General features: G+C 44.3%; 1 protein-coding gene and 1 long non-coding RNA gene across 12 annotated transcripts in view; both read right to left on the reverse strand.

Moving 5' to 3' along the window:
* NCAM1 (neural cell adhesion molecule 1) overlaps positions 1-22,962 on the reverse strand; it is a 170,587-nt gene that overhangs the window by 84,274 nt on the left and 63,351 nt on the right. The gene's annotated exons all lie outside the window — the stretch shown is intronic.
* On the reverse strand, positions 15,186-20,089 carry LOC308054259. The gene is made up of 2 exons (XR_013924050.1): positions 18,173-20,089; positions 15,186-17,333 (listed from the first exon to the last, which is right to left on the reverse strand). It is a non-coding gene; the product is annotated as an uncharacterized lncRNA (long non-coding RNA).

Raw genomic sequence — 22,962 nt, forward strand, 5'->3', positions numbered from 1 at the left:
AACAGATTTATGACTTGTGTAGTTGTGTGACGCTTCCACAAGATCTGCTGTTACCAGAGTACCCTCAAACGTCAGACTGTAGTAACACCAGCCTAAAGAGAAAACGGGGCCGGCTGGGGAAGGGGGTGAAGGATGCTGCCATCTGAGGAAGGAGCATGAAGGGACATTCAAACCTTCATACTACCTGAGTACAGCCAGAGTAGTAGTACTCGGATAGCTAGTTAGGGGAAAGGAAAACCCAGTCCTAAAACCAGCTGGGATAGGTATGTAACGATGCTGCATCTCCCTGTCAAGGCATACTCGGGCTTCCTTAGCAGTCTTTATCTGCCTCTTAATGGTGTTTTAGGGCTGAACGAATTACGAAGATAGGGATGTGGCTGTATTACAGTAATGGTGCCCTCAGGAGATTAGATAGAGAGGAAACGATGTGTAACACTGAAGAGCAGCGAGGAGGAATACAACAAAGCAAAAAAAGGAAGGAACTACACAAAATGGAAATAAATGAAAGAAAACAAAAGCCAGTAGGATTGTATCTACTATAAGATGTAAAACTCGCATGTAAAAAACAGAGAAGGAAAGGGGAGACTGCTATCCCACTCAACATTTAATCTTCTCTAACAGTAGGGGTCATCTAAGAATCTTCACAGACAGTTTGCCAAAAGCTGAGAACAATTAATCTATTTCTTTACCTTTTAAGTTCCATTAATAGTTAACTTCACAGTTGTCAGTGCTCTTCCCGATATGCACTACTCCTGACTGAATACAGTTGGTGAACTTGGACGGTATTTGCCTTTGAGGAAACAGCGTTCCTCCAGTAGTAGCAATCCCTACCCTCATGCCACTTCTGCCACAGGTAACCTTCTGGTAGCACCAGCATATTTCTGTCTCCCCAAACCAGCAATCAGCCCCCAAGATTACCAACGTCTATTGTAGCAACTCTCTGAAGGTCCAGGCTCCCCAGAAACAGCTTGCTACGAATTCACAACATCAACGAGCTTTGGCTAATACCAGAATAGCAACTAAATAAGTATCGGTGAACAAAATACAGAACCTGTTTCAAAGAAATTCTTGTGAGATTAGTACCTTGCTACCATCTCTGCCTTTGAAAGCCAACCATCTGGTCTTCCCCCCAAAATTGCTAAGGAGATGACGTTCCCTAAGTATACAGGTAACATATACGTATGTAAAGAGACCGAGTGTCACAGAGTATTTGTCTATGGTCAAGTTCAGATGATTCAGATTCCTGGGCTACCCACAGCTCCAGCTAACCTTAAATTAGGCGTGACAGCTTCTTTACAGGATCCACAGTACGTTAGCATCTCTTGATTGGATCCAGTGCAAACACCAACAGCCACCCTTCTGTCACCGACACGCTTGGGACAACTGTCCCAGCAAAGCAAGCAGCCTCTCACAAGAGGTACAGCATCCACCGCCACCACATCACAAGAGGAGCCACAGCAAAGGCCTGCTTTCAATAAAACCAGAGAGACTGGTGATGGGTTAGGAAAATACAGCTGGGATGCACACACGAAACACGCCTGCCTTCCAACAGATGGATCCGGGCGCAGCCTAGAGCTCCAGCAGTTGTTAGAAATTAACTAAGCTCCTGAGTTTTCCTTCCCCAACACCAGTCAAAGCGAAGCCAAATGCAGAGCCATCCAAGTAAGCAGGCATTTGTTCGTTACATTTCCCGAATGGCTTTAGGAAAAGAAATTGCCAAAGAATAATCCCTTGGATAAGAATTTTTCACATCCTGCAGCTCTGCCTATGTGATCAGCTACTTTTTTTTTGAATCTGAGAGAAACGTCCCTGAACCCTTCTTGAAAGGGACCCAGGACATAAATTTGAGTCACACTGATCCCATTCATGACAGCAAGCACAGAACAAAGCATTGCCTCTGCCACACCTTTGTTAAGAATCTGGCTTTTATTCCCCCAGACAAAGAAGTATTTGGATCAGCTGGATCTAAACAGCTTTCAGCACCTTCAAGCTCGATTAAACAATTTCCCAAAAGCCTGGGATGCTACTCTGCCTTGGTGTAATAATTCTAACAATAGCCAAATAAAGCAGACTGATGGGGCACTTCCTATTTAGAAAAAGAGAGTCACTGTGGCTGCAGCAAGCTGAAGCAGGTAGAGGAAAGGAGATAAAGAAAACTAGACTCATCCATTTATACAAACACAGCAGGCAGGACTGCAAAGAACAAGCCTGGAGCCTTGCAAGTGCAATACAAACAGAATTGCCATTTGTAAGAATCCACTGATATGGAGAAATAGTGTGAAATGGGGACAATGGACATCGATTGTGATTGTATATGTCTGCTCAAGGAATGTGGGTATGGTGACTAGTCATGGGTGCGGTGTCTGGTCACATAGGCACACAGCTCTGAGGAGACAACTACAGTTTTGAGGAGACGCCTGCCCCTCTTCCTCTAACAAAGGGGAGACGGGGAGACGCCTGCCCTTCTTTCTCTAACAAAAGGGGCTATTTAAAAGAGAATGAGAAAAGATGGGAGACATTCAAATGCTGTCTAGAGGGAGGGAGTGCTAAGTCTCCTTGCTGGAGAAGATTGGATGGTCACAAGGACATGAATCACCTACAAACCTGCAAGACCACCGCATTCCAGGAAACGGACTGATAAGCTAATTAACATACGAAGCGGGGTTTAGGTAACGAATATGTATAGGCGTTAATTGAATATTCATTTGTTTCATTGTATAAATCTGGGATGGTTCGTCACTTCGGGCATGCACGCTTGTGGAGGAGCGATCCCCCGTGCATCTGCGCGCAATAAACATACCTACTTTATAACTTTCGAGTTACAGAGTCTAATTCCGCACGTCACCGCCACTCATGCTCTTTCACTGGAGATGAGCCATTTCTCACTGCCCCTAGGAAGCATCACCAAGCAGGTAGCTCGACTGCTGCGACTGCTTAGAAGAAAAATCTTTGTATCAAAGAGTACCAAAAATACTTCCCTAAACGCTGTCCTTACTATCTTACAGCTTTCTCAAAAACAGTCTTAAAAATTAAATCAAATATATTTGAGTTGCTGGTTTTGGAAGGAGACAGGAGAGGAGGAAAGTAAGTACAGAGCAACAAATAACAGCCAACACAAGCCTGTTTCCAGCTGTCTGAATTCTCTGATCCAAACCTCCATCGACCCTGGCACAGAACAGCCGACAGAGGCCTGACTGAAACACCCTGTCTCGGTTTATGGCCGCGATGCAGAGGAGCAAGGTGAATTTCTGAGGCCTGGAGGTCAGACCCTGCTATCTTCTGGCACCAAGGCTGCGGAATCTGAATGATGCACCCCGTTTTTACATCTCTAAAGGCAGCCCTAAATACCTGCACAGCTAGAACTGGGCGGAGAAAGATCCAGCGTCCACTCGGGTACTGGTATAAGCACTGGGTTTTCAGAGCAGCTCTAAATACCTGCTGACACCATCTCTGACACCTGGAAACAAATGGAATTTATGGAAGTTAGTGGAAAGAAATGCAGGCTGGAAGTGAAAGGCTAGACTCAAACCCGGTAACAGCGCAGAATTTCAGTTTCATGTTCCCACTGGTTTTCCTTTGGATTACATTCCTCCGCAACATGCAAGTGAAGCTGAGAGAAAATGCATCGCCTTTTGGCAAATAAAAACTAACAGGGATAAAAGGAGTTTTGAAGTCAGAACCCTAGGTTCACTTCTTAAATACTGCACCTTTAATTTCATTCACTTCTAACAACAGTTCCTCAATTAAACTCTGCAGTGCACGCTAAAGTCCAGAAATAAACAAAATTGATCAGAAACAAGTATCTGCTGGGTCTAATGCTCACAGCTCTTTGAGTAAGGGCAGGATTTGTAAAGCTTGTGAGTTCAGCAGATTATGGTGAAAGCCCTCAGGATTTAATATACAACAAAGGCTTAACAAGACAAAGACGTGCCTCCTGTACAGGGTCACTTTATTAAAAATACGCTGACTGCTCAGTAGTAGGAGGCAGGCAGCTGGGATTGATCTCAGCTGGTCTGCAGATCCAATTCCTCCCCGGTCGCCATGGAAACCGCTCAGTAATTCTGCCAGGAATTGGAGGAGGGGATGGTTGATACCTTTGGGGAATATCAGAACAGAAAGATTCAGCGAGGAAGTGAACAGCAGCTTACCACAACAAAGTGCAAAGAGAAAGACGTGACTAAAGCAACATTTAGAGGGAAAACCATCTGAAAGAAAACAAAAACCAAACCAACAAACCACAGGCTGGTGGCCCAGGGGCAACCTGCAGCTGGCAAGCGAGAGGATGCTCATACCCTGCTGCCAAACACACGGTAGCGTGGTGACCGCGAGCAGGCAGCACCACATGCTGCACAGAGGGATGTCCCCTGCCCGCCACTGCAGCATCCCACTGCCAGCCGGGCACAGTGCTCCCAGCCATGGATTTTGGAAATGGGACAGCAGCAGCTCTCGCAGAGGACACGAAAAAGCAGGGGCAGCTCTGATCCCGTACAGTGCCTCTGGCTGCCGACCCTCCTCCAGCCCAGCCAGCCCCAGCGGCAGCCCCAGCCCGCTGTCGGCTCTATCCTGGCCTCAGCTGGACAAAATGGTACCCATCGTAGGACCAGGGTGGACTTACAGGACGAAAAATGCCATTTCCAAAAGGACCTGGTGGCTGCGGGGCGTGGAAGAAGGCTAACTCACTTGTTGCTTTAAGAAAACGAGATGCTATCCTCTTTTAAGGCAAACACGCTTCTAGTTGGTTATATATAAAATAGCGTGACCTCGCCAGTGGAACGCCTGGGTGCGGGCCCACGATGCGCCCTGACAAGGGACCAAGCCATCTCTCCCGGCCACAAGCTGTCCAGCAGCGTCCGCCTGCCGTCCTGCACGTCTGCAGGTATTACAGCTATACCTGCCAGAGATTCACCCCAAAATCAGCGAGCCAGGCAGCCTGCGTAACCTGAAAATACAAACAGGAATTCAGGAAGATTTCTGCTACACTTAACTTCTTTTCCTTTTTATTTAATTATTATTATTTTATTTAAGAATACTTAAATTCTTTTAATTCTGGATAAAGTAGCATGCCCAAGTTGATCTAGGCAATCTGTGCAGAAAAGAGGGAATAACCCAAATTGTGCCCAGACCTCTTGCTTTGTGTGTACAGGATTTTTTTCAAACATTGCCCAGAAGTGCTTCTCATTTTCGAAGCAACCACAAAAAAGTGATTACACTAACACCTTCTCTTACGGAAACTGATAAACCAAAGTAAAGCTTCCCAGACATATCAGTAGCTCTACATGGAACAGAGTTTTATGCCTCTTCTGATGACATTCTTGATAAAAGCTTTTTATTGCTATGGATCATAAAACTAATAGCCCTATTTGCCACAGCAAATATTTTCATTTACCTGAGGCAGAGTAAGCCAACATGCTTTATGGAGCCATTAAATCAGAGTGTGGACCATTTTAATTAAAAACTAAGAAAGTTACGATCTTCTGTTGAAAAAGAAACGTGGGTGAGTGACATTGCATTGCGGGTATATTACAAACCCAGAGAAGATGAGAAAAACAAGATTTGTGAAAGCTCATGATTCAAGTCTAATCTTGCTGCAGCTAGTTTATCTTGGCAGTCTGCTTAGCAGCATGCACACATCCCGCACTCTTCCCTGGAACAGAGCTGTGGCTTCGCTTGCAATGCAGCGGCAGAACACAGCCCTGCATGAGCTGAAGCTCTTGGGCTGTCTTGTGCCACTCCTGAAACGAAGCAACCTCTACCACCTGCAAGCTCCATCTCCCCCACAGTCTATCATTTAGTCTTAGTGAAGGCAGTAGCATCGTTAGCATGAGATTTGATTTTAAAGTCCTGAAAATAATTCTTTTCCAACCTTTTTTTTTTTTTATATGGTGATTTAGTTGTGGGACATACTTTTAGCAACGGTTGAAGCTGAACTAGCTGAAATGCTTGAAATTATGCATTTGCTTCCTAGAAATCATTAACTCCAGTGTAACCTTCTCATCACCGCAATTACTAGATTCGCTCAAGGAAGCTGTATTTTAGGTCCAGCTCATTCATTCTGTGGTGGACTGTCACTCCCATATCATTATAATAATTTCCCCTGTTGCCTGACCTATCATGGGTTAGCACCGGAATGTCTCAGGTGGAAAAAACCCACCTTTTTCATGTACTTCAGTTAAGACGAAGAAGAATGAAAACACAGAACGCTTTTTCTCTCTCCTCTCTGTTTCCAAAGAGGTCAAATCACAGTCAGAAGCAAAAGGTCGCTAATGCTTAAATGCTTTTTCATGAAGCATGATTCAGTAGAAAAGCACTGATGCATTTCAGTCCCACTGATCAAGACGAAGCAGCAGGTAGGAGTTACAGGCATTAGCGAGAATGGGAACTTGGTTTCTCCTGCTTGCTCCCAGCAACTCCTGCTTAAGACCATACCTCTTCCTAAAGTACTTGGGTATCGAGGCAACAGGAACAGTAAGTCCTCATCAATAGACCTGATACAGCAGAGCAGACACCCAGGCTCCCGTTTCCAAGACAGGTTCAACCAGATGATCTTTCGACATCCCTTCCCACCTGGGCCATTCTAGGATTCTGTGACATCTCTTCCACCACAGACTATACATATATTTTCTTGCAGCTCACTGTTCCTGTTCAAAATTAACGAGACAATCGGCTGTAACAGTATGTGAAAGGTCACGTCAAAATCAGTTCTATCACTCAGGCAACACTGTTATGTTGCCATAAATCAGGCGTTCCCAGAGTACCGGGGCTGTGATTTGCAGACAGCAGCCTGGAAGACGAGCTGCACACACAGCCATTTCTAACTCATAGATCATACATTTATTATCTATGAATCTGTCCTGTGGCAGCTCAGGGGAAGACAAAAGCAGTTTAGGTGCTGAAGGGACAAGACAAAGAATCACAGCTTTTCAAAAGCACGAAAAAAAATTAAAGGGCCTCCATTTTTTGATGCCTCCTTTAAGTTGTTTCAAGGAAGTCAGCTTGAGGTTTTGAGGCAGATGTTCAGCACTTAGAAAAACCAGGATCTGCAGAAGTTTCTTACAAACATCCGAAACCGAGGCACCCCCTGAAGACTTCCTACTCGAGTTTCTGCCAGTTTTATTTCCTTAGGGAAGCGAACCAACTTCAGTGCTGCCCACGAGGTGTGGGGTTTCTGTCCCACGCCCACCATCAGCCAGGGTAATCACCAGTGTCAGCCAGCTGGGACAGTGCAGAAAGAGTCTCAAAGAAAACCGTGCTCTTCAGAGACGAACTGGAAAGCAGAGATAAAACTTACTACTGCCCCCACTGAAGAACAAGCTGGAAGATGAACTTACTTGGCAACGGAGAATTCTCACCGACCGTAAGTGTCACCTGTGGGAGAACCTCTGGCCGATGCCCACAGGCAGTCCAGGGACAGGACATCACACGCGACAAGATACGGCAGTCTGAATCTGGATCTCATCCCCAATGGTTCCACCTTCAGAAAACCCTGTTCAGTGCAGATCTCACGCACATACGCAGAACGGCCAGTTCTAGCAATGCAGTCCATCTTGTGGCAATTAACTGGAGATGATTAATCCATTATTTACTTAATAGACAATGACTTCTAATCCTCTAAATCATATTTTCTGTCGATCCTTCATTCTGTATTATCAGCACTGAACCAATAGCCCCTTGTGTCGTTTGTCTACAAAAGGATTCCACGCTGCTCGCATCCAAGTCCTTAAATATTCCACATGCATTTCAGAGACATACTGCCTCTCGTAAATTGTGGCTCACAAACATGCTTCAGAGAGAGTGCTATATATTTTAATAATTTTAATTCATATCTGGAGCCATCTTTTGCCAAATACCAACTGCCAGAAATCAATAGCTTATTTAATGTGTAAATTAATCTTTCATACATAGCGGGACCTGAGAATTCTTTGATAGCTGAATATCACTACATAGCCTAGAAAGAGCTAAAAATCACGGACCCAGAAGGAAAACACAGGACTTACCAAATTATAACAGCAATAATAATAAATACGCAGTTACAGCTACTCAAGAAATGCAAAGAAGAAAAATCCCAGTCTCAGTTTAGTTTCAGTATGAATCTTTGAAGTATCCTACTTTTAGATACCACCGGAGTACCACAGCTGAAAGAAAATAATGTTCTTGTGCTTGAGGACACACTAAGACAAGTCATCTGTGTACACCTACAACGTCAATGGTCTGGTGCTGTTGAAAATAAAGAAAACGCACAAATGTCTCTCAAAGGATTTGCGGTCTAATGAATACAGGTACAGAGACTTCTCGAACATGTGACACGTCTGAGGTTTGGCCCATTCTGTAGCCTCATCAGATTAACAGTACTGAAAGGTAGGAGCCGCTCTCAGGAGCAAAGAATTATTTATAGAAACATGAAATTATACCTTTCTATGAAAACATGATTTTCAGTGAAATGGTTTAAATCAGAGAAGGAAAACATGGCTGGGAAAACACTGCCCATTATTCTGTTCAGCCTAAAATTTTAGAATTAGGTCTGCTGAGTTTTGTTGACATTATTCAAAAGCTGATACGCAAAAAAAAAAAATCAGCATCAGCTACCACAGACACAGCACTATTCTTATGCGGACCCTGACATTCACACCGCAATAAGCCCAGGTGCTTACAGGCAGCATTCACCAACAGCCTCGAGGCACAATTGTTATTACAGGCTCAGTTGCCTCATCCTGCCCAACATTTCACTCCTCCATTATCATAAAGTCTTGGAAATGGTTGCCAGCAAGCTGTTTTGTTAGGGGCAATGGACATTAAGATCAGCCACCACAGCAATCAGTACAGCCCCTAGGAATTCTTCATACTTCAGCTCTCTGTAACTACAAAACAGAAAAATAACTCTGGCTATGTGATTATCCCCGATAATCCTGTCACTTGCCCTCTACAAGCATTTAGCTTTCAGCAACAAGCACTTTCCAGGGCTCATACCTTGGTTCAGTGTTTTACGCGCTTCCAGAGGAAAGGCAGCATGACAACACATGGAAGACGACGAGAAAACAGCAGAAAGATTCGTCAGGTTTGTGCTCCTAATGAAAAAGCTGCAACTTCCTGGAATTTTAGGACAGAAGCGACTGTCCGCTCCTGCCTCCTGCACTTTCTGTAGAGTGTACAAAGGATTTTCCACTGCAAGGACACCAAAGGAGCACGGCTCTGGGGTGTTAGGTATAGCAATATATTCTACGTAGGCAGCAACGGTTGTCGTATGTCCCATTCTTTGTAGAAACACGTACCGACTGTTAACCAACAACACGAGAAACACAAAAGTTTTTATCTGAAGTTAGTTCACCGCTGAACTGAAGCAATGACAACTGGTCATCTGGCTGCTCCCTTTCTCCTGGTCCCATCTTCAGGCAGGATCAGGAGAGCTACACCATCCGCATCATTTGGAAAAGAACAGAGACAGCAGCATTTTGGATCCAAATAGCCTTTCCTCGTCAGCTGAGTTTAAAAAAAATAAAAATCTCACACTATTATTGATTTTGGTGATCAACAAAAAACAGTTTCTTCTTATTGTGTGATTACGATGTAGGTCAAGACAAACAACAGGGCTGTATTTGCCTGACATTCAAGCATGCACTGTTCACCACATACTGTTCTGTATATTCTCGCAGTTTTTATTTCAGAGCAGTGTCAAGAGTGTTTTCTGGGTTGGGTTTTTTTTTTTTTTTTGCTTTACAGAAACTGACAGTTAGATTAGGCAACATATTTAAAACAGAAACTAAACCATGCCTGTGAAAAGCAAGTTGACAAAATTTCTCTCCTGTTGCCAAACTGTAAAGACCAAACACATGCCTCCATCAAGAAGCCAGGCAGAGCACTGGTGGCACTGCACACGATTTCACAATGAAAACATCCAGTTGGAGCCCTTTCACTATGTTTTGCAAGCTACTTTGAGAATACGCTCATCAAAAGTGTTGTTCTGTGGACGACACTACAGACAATAATAATCAAATCAGTTCGTAGGTCTCATGCTCTTAAGTGAAACGTAATTTTTGAGTGCAGCTGCTTTCCAGCATCAGGGCAAAATGCTACAGGAACCGCACAAGCTGCAGGTGATGGATGGCAGAGTCTAACACAGTGTTTGCAAACAATCTAGTCAAGGGCGAGTAACTACAGCAGCAGCAGCAAGACTCGGGACATTTTACAATGCTTTCCACTTAAACAACAGATCAGGCCACAGGACCTCACCAGCTGCTACCACTCAACAAAGCCAACAAACCTTTAGGGTGGAGAGCTGAAAACATTCTGAACGTCAGTGATATGCAAGAATCTGATGCTCCACCTGCCCCTCTCGTTGAGGGTGGCTGGTTTCGGAGGAGCCTTGATTAACGTGGCTCTGTTCTTCATGCCACATTCGGGAACCTGCACAGCTTGCGCTGAGTGACCTGAACATCTGGCCTCTCTGTTGACATGTTTTCGGAATCTTCTTTGCATCTGGAATACAGTTTCTCTCAACAGCCCCTGCCAGCGGGACATCCCCCTCACCAAGTCAGAGCTGACATAACAGCCAAGGAGATGCGAGACGGCCGTTCTTTTCTTTTCGCTGCTGAACACAACAGGAATGTTTCCTTTACCTGCTCCCTCCTGCGCCTTCTCCCTGCCTTCCTTGTCACTTGCCGGACAGAAAAGGACGCAACCTGTCAGCTGCCCAGCTCCGACCTGCCGACAATATAAATGTATTTTTCAAGTGCTCCATTTGTCGCAATGTAGCCTTCTTAGCCAAGCAGCACCTCGGATTGAAGGCTTTTTCTAAGGTTTAATTTCCTTACTACAATATCCTTTAGACTTCTAATTACTCATATAAATTACGGAAACATGTAAGCTGGAGTGTTTCATTAAATGCTTTCAGAGGTACAGAAATGCTGAATTACTGACTCCACCACTACTTTCAACGCTGGTCGCAGCTGTAGTTTTAAATGAAGGGTTTGTGTAACAGGCTTTGCCACCGTTCACCCCTCTCATGCCGAGATGTCAGTGTTTTGTGCTTAAGAGGTAATAAAACATCAAGCTAACCACCGGGGCCTGCATACTTTAATGTCTCCTTTTACCAGAGGACAGGAAAAGTAATGTTCAATGCCACCTCCTACAGATAAGCAGCTGCTGAAACGGAGCTTACAGTAATACTTATTAGAAAATGATCTATCGCTTCTGATCATTTAACTCTGTTCTTCAATGGTCAGCAGTCAGTTTTCCAGATAATCCAGCAGCTGTTCCCCTGACCTATCATGCCAGTTTTCCTTTTTTACTGGGACACCCAGCAGTCGGTGCAGCACGCGGCAGGCTCCTTCGCTTAACCCCACGCGCTCCGAGCCTTCCCGCTCCTCGCCGGGCCGTGCGGGCGGCCAGCTGACCGCCTCACCTACCAGGGCCTCTCAACCGACCCCCTCGGGACCGGGCTGGTGCGGGCTGCGGGCCCTTCGCGGTTCTGGGCTGGGAACTGATCCCCCGTACACGAATTCACAACACTTCTTGGTTTCTCTCTTCCAAAGCAGTCGTCGGCTCTCCAACAGCAACCCCCACCTGGCTAACCATCTGCCAACGAACAAACTAGTCCTGTTTGCCCACACAGGAGAGCACTAACTTGCAGCCCCACACTGTTCCCATCACAAAATCATGAACCGAAGTCAGGATCTCACGACCGCCACAGAACTACATATGCTGCAAGAATTTATGCGGGAAGGTTTCTTCACTGAATACTATGCCTGAACATGCTTTTTTTTTTTTTATGTTTTTTTTTTTAACCACAGATTAAGGTAAGAAGCTCTCGCTTTTAGTTACTATTCATCTCAATATTTTAACCGACCTCATTTCATCCAAACGCCCCATCAATGGACTGAGACATTATGCAGTGACCTGGCACTTCATATTCAAACCCAGCATGACTTAATAGACTCAGCTCCCTCAGGTCGCCAAAGACCGTACTCAGGAGTCACATGGGATCACTGATTTTGCACAACACGGAATTAAAAAGCCTATTAGCTGCCTGTACCGGTTCATGCCAAAACAGACCATTTTCGTCTTGAAAAAAAATGAGAGAATGCAGGTCCTTCTGCTCAAACTGCTTTACTTACCCGAGTGAGGAGGACACTTCAAGTCCTACCAGGCCCGCCTTAGGTTCTGGTTATACAGAACATAATCAAAGCCAGCCCTAAGAAAATAGGAGTAGGATATGAAAGATCGCATGCTATTTCAAGAGAAAGACAGCAGCCAAGCCTTGCACAGTGCCGGAGGGCCAAAGGGAGCACAAGTGTAACATGAGCAAAGTCAGCAATGCTGCACCAGGACTCGATCTGGCTCGCACCCCATAAAGTCCATAGATGCACATTTGTAATCCAAAGCACTTTCTACATGCGTAAAAGCGTTCTTGCTGTCTGGGATGTGCTGTGTCAGCATCTATTTTATAAACTCGTAGTCTCCAGGATTTGTAACTTGGCTATAAAAATTCACCCTGGCAGAATCTTGGCGTACGATCAGTTTGGACCTGTACCACGAAGGAAGGCAAGTAAATCAGCGTAACGTTACCGGTGGAAACTTTGGTTTCCTGGGAGAGCGAGAGTGCCTTGGGAGCTTTTTCATTGCTGAATGCCAAAGCCGAGGGAACGCATGAGAGCAGCCAAGAGAACTGTGCAGAGCATGCTAAGCCTTGGTGTTTCTCTTGCCAGAAGGACCGACCCGTAACGTTCCCGCTGGAGATCTTGTTCAACCATCAGTCAAATGAGGATTTGCAAGTGAAGTAGCCAAGCTGGCTTGCAGCTGCTAATGAACTGACTTTGGCCAGATAACACTCACAGAACACAGTTTCCAAAATGCAATTCCTCATCATTTATAAATGACACAACGAGCAGAAATATGCTGATAGCTAGCAGGGTCCCAAAGCTACACACAGATAAAAAGCAAGCACAAGTACCACTGACTCATAAGCCAGCTCCTCTGCAGTAAATGGGAATTATCAACGTTGCCTTACAACCTAATATTGCAACATTAAACAGTCCCATTTTTCCTCATTATATTTGGTGGAAAAGAAACTTAACGACTTGCCTTTACATTAAAAACATGGGAAGGTTGCTTCACAATATAAAACCACATTGGAAGAGTAGAAGGCGTAGGAGCAAAAGAGCAAGAAAATGTGTTTGCATTTATAAGGAAACATCACATTAATATCAGATGAGTTTTACAGGGGAGGAATTAACAAATGTGCATTCTGCACAGAAAAAGCCTGACACTGTAGGATCGAACTGCAGAGGCACACTGGAATCACCACTGGACATTTCTAGGCATTACTTTATCTATTTTCCTCACTTTTCAACTTGGAAAACAAGCTTTTAGCACTCCTAGCAACTGCATAAAACTAGAAGCAACTCTAACAGGGCTGGCAGCTTTGAAATAGTGAAGTAAGCTGGTGACAAAAATCAAAGTATAAAACACTTTCAAGAGCTACGCCAAGCCCCATGGCACGTGGCCTCCTTGTACAACGCCAGTTCCCAGTTTCTTCACTGGTTCTTCCTGTCTGGAGACAAATGGCCCACGCAAATGATGGAAGTAATGGGAACACTAAACTGACGGGACTGGAGGCACAGCACAACTGCTCGGAAGCTGGGACACCCAAGCAGTCCAGATTTGGGGTTTTTTTTTAGCTCCTTTGGTTACAGCACCTCACTGCCACACGAGTGGAAGCTGCAGTACTACCCTCGGTGCCAGCCGCACCACTGACCACACCTGGAAATCCTCATGACTGATTTTTTTGTCCAAGCCTTCAATGACGGTGAACAAAGCCGGCCGAGGCAACTTAGAGCCCAAGGACCGTCACATGGCAGACTGCAAGATGCTTCTGGGAATTTGATGACTTGCTAAATATGCTAGTGCCTCTGGAAATACCACCGTAATTTGTGGGTAGGCTGTGATAACACTTAGTGTGCTAACTGGAAGCCCTTTTGCAACTACCACATTGATAGAACCTCCATAATTTCAGAAAATCATTAGGACTATTAGCATCATTAAGACATCTTTCCCTTGAATAAAACCTAAAGCATTAATATAATGAAAACAGAAGCCCAAAACATTAGGAAGAATAACATGCTAATACGCTGGCCTATTTGCTCAACAAGCACAGGAACAAAAAACGCCTTCAGGCCAAGAGTGAGATGAGCTTGTTTACTGCCTCTCATCTCCGCTGCTGCATTACTATTTTAACTATGTAGTTATCAGACTAATGTCAAGTTAGAGGCAATAAATCAGTGGCCCTCCTCATTCAGGCACTAAGACAGATAGAAGAGGCATAGTTCAGACAAACTCAAACACAGACATCATTTACAGCTAAGCAGCTCAAAAAGGGGTGATCCCAGGGAAGAAACAAAAAGAGTATAAACCCAACCAAACCTGCCCCCCGTCCCCTTGGTGTATCTAAATGGCTTATAGCATCAGCTGCGACTGACAGGATAAACAGTAACCAAATTGCCAGAAGGCGAGAAAATGCTTCATCTATTGTCCTCTGGGAAGTCTCCTGGAAACCTAGCAAGAATTCACCATAGCAAATATAAGAAACTTAATTCATGTTTAAAGACAGGGCACAGCTCTGGGTAGCCTGGAGTCTTTTCCACAGTTACCTCAGCTTTAAAAAACACACAGCGTCTAGTTGGATTTTTACTGCGACAGTGGCATCTCTTAAAGGGTTTATAGCGAGCCTCATCAGCCAGTTACTTTGGATGAATGCTGCTGCTCTTCTCCTTGGGTATCTACAGTCCTTGCCTCCAGTCCTGTTATGAGTTGCAGAGATTCAGAAGAGAAAAGTTATGCAAGTCAGACAAAGAACATTTTAGCTGAACATTTGTGCTTCAAAAATTAAGAGAACCAGCAGAGCTCAGGAATGAATCTCTCTCTGTCATTACAAGCAAGGCACTCCTTGCAATAACATCAGCTTTGGGAATGAGAGAGACGTGGGTTGTTCTTTTCATGTCTATTCATTACCAGACCAAACAGCCCCTTCAATTTTTAATGCCTTCTGTGTGTTGTAAGCACAGAGTCAGGTGGGATAAAGCAGAGCTCTTCATCTCACATTCCAGCTTCTCCTGCAACCCATCCCCAGACTTGGTAACATTACACGAGCAATGGGCAGGAATAAGATTTCTCACCTTTACTACTTTTTAAAAAAAAAACAAACACTGTCACAAGCTCAGATACACACTATCTAGTCTTATATGAATGCCAACAGCAGGTAACGGTCACCAATTATCAAATAGCAGAAGCAGAGACACATCATATCTGGCCTGAGAAAATGGATTTCTACTAGTAGATGACACCATCTCCAGTGTGAATCTTTCTCAAAGGCTTACAAATAGGACTAAGTTGATCTCTTGAAATTAACTACAACATTGAGGAAAAAAATGCTTTTTTTCCTTGATAGGCACGTCATTTAAGTTTTCCATCCCAAAACAAAGAAGCTGTGTCACAAAAAAGCACTGTATACAGATTAACTCCAGGATCTAGGACATGAGTCATTTGCATTTAAAATTGCTCCTTGGTAGAAGAAAGACAGAATGAAAATGTTTCAACATTGACTGGTTAAGATCCAGGTAGTTTGTTTACTGTTTTACTGGGGGAGGATGTGGAACGCTAGAGGAAGAAAAAACGAGTTTAAACAGTTAACAGTAGCATCCTGAACAATTTATTCTTGTACACACAGAGATAGGCTGATGGCAAGCTCCATCTTCTCCATTATTAGAGAATGGATCCTTCTGTCTCTGTAGCAAGTGCAATATGCAACACAGTCCAAAATTCTAAGGCTAGAACTCTCCCATTTCTTCTGAAATGTGAAGGACAGACCGAGCAGAGAGAATCCTTCCCTCCGCCTCTGTCAGGAGTCTTTCTTGCTTTCTGTAATACTGGTATGAAGACCCCAGATTTAACAGCAGGGTGGTGGCTGGCAAACACTGAACTCCAGTTACCCTTCTGCTTCCCAGAGGCCATCAGAATGAAGAAGCTACTACACCCAGAGGCCACCCTAATTAACCCTGGAGCACGGCAGCACACGCCCAGCCGTACAATGTCACAAGTGCAAAGCATTTTTAGTTTAAAAATTGCTTTCCTTTTACTACTCCCATCCCAAATACAGGAAAGAGACAGGCCAAGGACAGCTACGCTGGCCGGTATCTGGATCTCCATCAGAGGAAACGCACATGGTGTGACAGCTGTGGGCTGGCATCTCCACAGTCTGGACTGTGAGGAACAGTCCCTGTAAGAGGAATTGGACTCAAAACCAGCTGTTAAGATTTAAGACCCTGACCTGGATTTTTTTCCCTAAAACCCACACCCTTCGCATTACACAAGCTATCTGCGGTACGTGTAAAGTGATAAAACCTGAGAAGTCTGAGGGCTGGAGGTCTGGCTGTTCATATCTTCTGTGAGGGGGAAAAATAAATAAAACAAGTATCACAGAATTCTAGAATCATAGAATGGTTTGGGTTGGAAGAGACCTTTAAAGGTCATCTAGTCCACACACACCCCCACCTCCCCAGTGAGCAGGGGTATCTTCAGCTAGACCAGGTTGCTCAAAGCCCCCCCCAGTCTGACCTTGAATGTTTCCAGGGACAGGGCATCTGCCATCTCTCTGGGCAACCTGCTCCAGTGTTTTACTGCCCTCATCATAATATATTCATTCCTTATATCTAGTCTGAATGTATGCTCTTTTAGTTTAAAAAACATTACCCCTTTTCCTATCACTACAAGCCCTGCTAAAATGTCTGTCCCCAGACTTTTTATAGACACCTTAAACTGTATTAAAATACAGGTCACCTTAAGCCGTGAGTCCAAGAGGAAGAAAGGGAGGGAGTGAAAGTACGCAGGCAGCTCCAAAGCAAAGCTACAGCTATCAGCTACACGCTTCCATGAACCTTATAAAGGAAAATCCTGCTGACTTAAAGGTGTTTCTTGGCTTCTCAGTCAAGTCTTAGCTGAGTTTGCAGAGCTGCTGCTGAGCAGCTTTCAGATCACTGTTGTAAGCAGGTGCATCTAGGATTTGCTAGACTCAAACCTTTACGGACAAACATTTTCCAGGCAGACAGGTGTCCAAACAGCCCTCGAACCAAGAGATCGTAATGATATGGTCTGATTCTCTCATCCTGTATGCTCTTCTCCCCCGTGGTAATTTACTCCTCGCAAGCATCAAGAGAACCTTCCACACACTCTCAATGCAACTGGATTTTCACACCTCTCCCTGCGTGGGAAAATACAGGATAATGGGGAACCAGACTCCTGCTGCTGTTGCCCGCTGCTTCTCACGACAGTGCTTTTGTAACAGCCCTCTGAAACAAAAACAAAATAAAAAGTTGCACATACATACGGATTCATCTTCTGATCCTGCTGTGCAACTCCTCTACGCAGACCCTAACACATTAGGCACAAATATGTGTAAGAGTTTGTTAACTTTACTCATTTAGTACTGTACTCTGATTTATATCTTTGCTACACTGATCTCTCGGGGGGGGAGTCAGAATGACTCATGTCAGAGTAGTGGCTTCAGGCATCAAATGTTCAGCATGTATAATGTACACTGCACACAAAGTAACGCATAAAAAAGGAACCCTCTAGCACAGCAGTTTTCATGGGAGGGAAAATAACAGGTGAAGGTTGTAAATTACGAGAACTCAGCCTAAACCATAGCTAATCACCAAGATTACAAAGAGGCAGCCTTGTATTAAACCAGAAAGGCTTTATAGAAGAGGACTATCTAATCTGTGCTAAACCCACTGCAACTCTACCAGAGTTACTGATCAAAATGTAAGCACAAATCCATAATCCTAGGGAAGCAAAATCAGCCTGGTCAGGCCACACGCATTAATCCATCACTTTTATTTTCTTCTAGCTTTGCACTCAGCTGCACTCAATTTTTTTGTTCTATCTCCCTGCGTCTCCTCCAAAGCCTCTCTTCGCAGGGGGGTAATACCTGAACAATTTGCCCTGTGAAGTTCCCTGCCTGTTACAAGCAATGACGTCCCCCCCGTTCTGCAGAACACTCCAGCACAACACCAATATGCTTCTCTGCCCATTCCCCCCACTGAAGCAGGCTACTGTTATCCCCTGTACCACTCCAAGTTTTTTCTAGGATGCAGCGTTTGTTTCCATGGTAATGTCCGTCACTTACCCTCCTTCTTCATCGATTTTGACCAGGGAATGGCTCTACCTTGCTTAAACTTTATCTCCTCGGTGTAATAAAACCAGCAGGAGCAGCGAGTCTGCAAGTGTCTCGATTACTGCAATAATGCAAGAGGCCCGCGGTGTTCTTAACAAAGCTGGCTTACAGTTTTATTTAGTGGCTGATCGCTCCATCCGAACAAAGACAGTTAGAAGCCAGCCTCTAGCTTTTGTAAGATACAATGTTTGTTTTTTTTTAAAAAAGCTATGTCTTGCAGGAAAAACAAGAACAGTTCTCAGGTACGTTTTGGTACCGGTGAAAATTCACTTGGCTCCCAGCTATATTGCTGCCCAGTCTGATGGCAAAATTTTGGAATTAGCAGTAATATGATTAATTGTAAAGAGCTACTATACTAGAGTGGTAGCCACAATTTTCAGAATGTTGGGGCTTAAATTAAGGGTCATAGGCAGGATTTCTCAAAAGAAGCTTTTCTCCTTCAGGTTCAGTGAAAAATCTCAAACCCCAAATCCTTATTCGCATTTACAAAGCGGCCCAGTATTCAGCACTGAACACCTCATGTCAAGAGATGCTTGATGCCTGCTCTGCACTTCAAAAATTCAGATCTTTTTTATTGAGATGTGTTCCCTAAATAGGAAAACAGGAACTGTCACAAGGGATTACACAGACTGGAATTGCAGCTAAGCTCTTTAGGGGAGGGACTGTTGTTTTGTTTGTGATTTAAAGAGCACTCACCACAACGGTACCCGGGTCTGTAATTGTGGCCCTTGTGCTCTCCGTAACGCGGATGAGTCAGGTGCAATAGCTGGTCTAGAACGATGGTCAGTACAGAAGTAGGCCAGGTTAATCCCCAGGATAACGTATACCCAGGGGCAGGCTCCACCTGACCCCTATTTACTAATGGCCGAGGCTGGAGCATACCCTGTAGCCTGAGGATTTATCTGCCTTTTAAAGCTCCCTTGTATATATTAATTTCCTTAATTCTATCAAGCACTCACTGGCATAACTTCTGCTAAGAAGCCTAGGAAGTTCCAAAATCTAGAGATGCTTGTTGAATACATATATATATTTTTCTCTTGTAAAAGAACAAAAGGAAAGAAAAGAAAAAAAAAAATATCAGTATGTTGATTTGGTTTTATCGATCATTTGATCAATGAATGTTAACAACTTCAGACAACTGAAAGAACACTTCCAATTCAATTCTTCTGTGACACCTGAGGATCTAACTAACCCTTAAAGCCAAAAAGCAAATTAAAATGTTTCTCTTAACATAATGGTTTCCCACCTCAACTAACCTTCCCTGCCCCTCTCTGTCAGAACTATGCTTTTTATCATCAAAAATGAGAAGGAATATTAATGCAGATAGCCCTGGAATACAGAACACAAGCAAGATGCTCTTAGACTATAAAACTTCAATGCTGACATGAATAAAATACTGTTTACCACTAATGTGTTAAAATAGTGCTTTTCAGGAGGTCTTCTGGAGGGCAACCAGAGATGACACTTTGAACCCGCTGACATTTAGCTATAAGAATTTTTAACAGAACCTATGCCCTTGTCTGCTCAGTCAGCTCAAGGAAGAAAACACCAACTGAATTAATTCCAAGAGAAGAATTCATTTCTGTTTATCTGATCTTTAATACTACTTCTCCGACCAAGGTCAACTCCTGGGTCAGTCTTATAAAGCAAATTCTCCCAGTTTGCTCTTTTTCTTCAAAACTTGGCATCACCAGCAGTCATACCTGTGATTGCTAATGCCTCTTGGCAGGGCCGGTGACCAGCCAAGTGCCATCAGCCTTTCAGAGTTCTGTAGGCAATAACAAAAATATAACATTCACCCCATACTTTGTAACCAGAGATGAAAGAGACACAAGAAAGGTATTTCTGACCACCATCGAGTGGAGAATTACTAGCACCGCAGTTCTGTGAGTGTATGGTAACAAGCTGCCTTGCAGTCCTAGGATGGATCTCCTGTCCCACGCTCTGGGGAGCACACCAAAACCTCTGGGTTGATCCCGATGCTTTCCCATCTCCGCCTGTGCACCCCTGAGCCACTCACAGCCAGGTGAACTCTTCACCACACCTTACTGACATCAACCAGATGTCGGTGCGCTACAGACTTCACCATCTCACTTTCAATCTGTTTCAACTCTCTGACTTAAAATGGGGACTGTGCCGTCTCTTTTCGGCTTGTTTTGCTTGTTTACAATGTAACTGGGGACAACCTTTATATCTTTGTCACATACACCTTGCACACAGCAGCTACCAGGTCTGAGGTAGGTACGTTTACCACATTTTGCTACTACTTACAACCCCTGTCTTGCGACTGTAGCACAGGCACCACACACCCAGAGAAAGCAGGGCGGGGGGCTGAAGCAGAACGCTCTGCTGAAGTGGCCTCCAAGGGCGAAAACCTTTGGGCTACCTGAGGATTCCTGTTGAACACCTCTCCTTCCACACCCCCTTCTGCTTTCCAGGGCATGAAATAATAGCGTAAGGAAAACACCACTGTCATAGAATACATAACAGCAGAACAGAAAATGTCAAACGGATGTCCTCTGAGAGTACAAGAACGGAAATGTCCTCAAACTGGAAAAAAAAAGCCCAGACACATGCAAAGTAATCAATGTAGAGGCTTGCTGAAAGAATAAACCTAAGCATCATTGTATTGCCATTATTAAAAATGGCAAAAGAAAATGTACCACTACACCCCCTTTCAGAATCGTTGTTACCATTATTATTTGCTATAAGAAGTCCCTAGGGAACAGTGAGATGTGCAAGTGTCTTTATCTCCCACACGCAGTATCCTGCCTTTTATCTCCATCATCAAGAGCCAATGTTTGTTTTTACAGCCGAAGTCCCAGTACCACACTTCCTACCTTACCCAGATCTACAGCTATGCAAATAATCACCATCAACAGGAGTCAAAAATTAACGCAGGTCAGTCTCTGCCCATACATTTCTTGTATTCCCTTCAGACTGAGAAACAGCCAAGCAACGAGGTCCAAGAGCCCTCCAGAGACTTTAGTGATGAAGGGTGTTAACAGCCTCTCAGAAAGCTTTCAGGATGGTGTACTACATAAAAACTAAATGGATACGATAAAGCTGCCAGAGGTGGCCACTAACCCCCATCACCCACCTGCTCTGAGAGCCGCAGCAGCAGCAGTTAGCACACCCAGGTGGCTCCTGCAACAAGGCCAGGTCCTAGGGTCCAAGAAGTTTCTACTCCCCACCCGGAAACTATGTGTATGACCTACGCGCCTCCATGTGTGATGTGCAAGGAGAGAAGGGACCTATCTCATGGAGGGAGCTGTGAGGATAGATAAACATAAGGAAGCAATCACTCTACCACTGAAACTATGTGGGATAAATAACTCAAACGAGCCTGGGAGATCTTTGTGCAGGAGCTATTATCCCACCGTAGTCTAACCCTAGCACGAGCAAGCCTTCTGGCCTACCACATCAACAAATAACCTTGCTAGATGTTGACTGCAAAGGGTAGGCGAGGATCTTGCCCCAGAGGGCTGTCCTGCACCACTGTAATACCCAAAAAAGTTCTCTGCTAAGGATCCTACACTGATGGCTATATTTTACACCTAAGTTTTTTGCGCTAATTGTTGGAGGTGAAATTGGGAATCATCAAAAACCTTAATTCTTTTTAGTCAATTTAAACCAAGCAAGAGTAAGCCTATTTTAAAGTTAAAAGACTTGCCTTCTGTTACAAGCTAAAGCAGATATATTTGTCAGAGACTCAGACCAATGCAATGCAAGCACCACATGTGAAGATCAAACTCGGTAAGCAGCATCCTCCCTGAGCGTTGCAATCCTGGTCCTTGAGGAACTCGAGTAGGACACTACAAACTGACATTGGTACAACACAACGTTGCCAGTCAACAAAATGTAGTCAGGCTTTCATCAACACACATATGAAGACAGGCAGTATGAAGACTTACTAGCCTTAGCAAAAGGTTCTGGATGTGCTTAAGAGCATGCATAAAACTGGAACACCTTGTTTCCAACAATTTCCACCTGGAAATGGAACAAGGCATGTTCCTCAACACCCACAGTCCTTTGATTATTTGCAAGGTCCTTTTCTCATCCCCCAAAAAACCACAGTTCAGGTCCAAAGGCTTCCATCAACAATGTTTATCACTTGTAAGCTGCTTCTGACAAGACTGGCATGTCTGTAAGTGCCATCTCCTACTCACGTCCACTAAACTCACTCCTTTATCTATACTTCAAAATGACAAGGGATTAAAAAAATTCAGCTTATCCTTACACGAGCTTCATTATTTTCCCTTACATTCCCGTAAAGATTCACACAGTCCTAAATTTCAATCTCCTCATCCATCTTTCAGGGTAGCAAGAAGAGCTAAGCATGGGTTTTGCCATGCTAACTTAACCAGGATGCCAGTGAGTTTTCATGGTCACTGCTTTGGAATCCAGAAGGGAGCAAGAGACCTCAGCAATTCCAGCTGTGCAGGACACAGGCAGACGATGTTCATTTCATTTCAGCTTCCACAAAAGCAATGAACATGCAGCTCTCCAAACCAATCCCAAAGAAACAAACAAAACCAACAAACCTGGGTATGACAAATACATTCCTGAGTGCAGATGGACATGCATTAATCACTACTTCATTAAGCGCTCCAACCCACCTCTTCCCTAAGAAAACTTGTCGTCAAACAAACCGCCCTATCAAGACAGACCGATGATTCACCCGGCTGAGCACCTCATCTGATAGGAGACAAGTAAAATAACTGCATCAGATAAAGGTATAA

This window comes from Falco punctatus (genome assembly GCF_963210335.1).
Source record: "Falco punctatus genome assembly, chromosome: 16".
NCBI classification, from domain to species: domain Eukaryota; kingdom Metazoa; phylum Chordata; class Aves; order Falconiformes; family Falconidae; genus Falco; species Falco punctatus.